Source organism: Triticum dicoccoides, chromosome 1B, assembly GCF_002162155.2.
Source record: "Triticum dicoccoides isolate Atlit2015 ecotype Zavitan chromosome 1B, WEW_v2.0, whole genome shotgun sequence".
In the NCBI taxonomy this organism is placed as follows: Eukaryota; Viridiplantae; Streptophyta; class Magnoliopsida; order Poales; family Poaceae; genus Triticum; species Triticum dicoccoides.
Window position 1 is genome coordinate 164,238,010 of NC_041381.1, and position 1,083 is coordinate 164,239,092.

General features: G+C 51.2%; 1 protein-coding gene across 2 annotated transcripts in view; it reads left to right on the plus strand.

The window, feature by feature from the left end:
- The window catches only part of LOC119325789, an 18,272-nt gene that overhangs the window by 10,008 nt on the left and 7,181 nt on the right, over positions 1 to 1,083 (plus strand). The gene's annotated exons all lie outside the window — the stretch shown is intronic.

Here is a 1,083-nt window from a genome sequence, read left to right on the forward strand (position 1 = left end):
AAGCTTAAGACTCGCTCCGATGGTTCTCTTGAGCGCTACAAAGCTCGTCTTGTGGCCCGTGGTTTTCAGCAGGAGCAGGGGCGTGATTATGATGAGACTTTCGCTCCTGTGGCCCACATGACCACTGTCCGCACTCTTCTTGCTGTGGCTTCTGTTCGTCAGTGGTCTATCTCTCAACTTGATGTTCAGAACGCTTTTCTCAATGGCGAGTTGCGTGAGGAGATTTATATGCAGCCACCACAGGGGTACTATGCTCCTGATGGTATGGTCTGTAGACTTCGCCGCTCTCTATATGGTCTCAAACAGGCCCCTCGCGCCTGGTTTGAGCGCTTCGCATCTGTGGTGACCGCGGCTGGTTTCTTGCCCAGTGACCATGATCCCGCGCTGTTTATTCACACGTCTCCTCGTGGTCGGACTCTTCTCCTTCTCTATGTTGATGACATGATCATCACTGGTGACGACACTGATTACATTGCCTTTGTTAAGGCCCGCCTTCACGAGCAGTTCCTTATGACTGATCTTGGTCCTCTTCGCTATTTTCTTGGGATTGAGATCTCCTCCACCTCTGATGGCTTCTACATCTCTCAAGAGAAATACATTCAGGATCTTCTTGCTCGAGCTGCTCTTAGTGATGACCGCACTGTTGTGACTCCTATGGAGCTCAATGTTCAGCTTCGTGCCTCTGATGGTGACCCTCTTCCTAATCCCACTCGCTATCGTCACCTCGTCGGTAGCCTTGTCTATCTTGCTGTTACACGTCCTGACATCTCCTATCCTGTTCACATCCTGAGTCAGTTTGTTTCAGCCCCCACCTCTGTCCACTATAGTCACCTCCTCCGTGTTCTACGATATCTTCGTGGCACGATCTCTCAGCGCCTTTTCTTTCCTCGCTCCAGTTCTCTTGAGCTCCAGGCTTACTCTGATGCTACCTGGGCTAGTGATCCCTCTGATCGACGCTCGTTGTCTGCTTACTGTGTCTTTCTTGGTGGCTCTCTGATTGCCTGGAAGACAAAGAAACATACTGCAGTTTCTCGCTCGAGTACAGAGGCTGAGTTGCGAGCCATGGCTATGTTGACGGCTGAG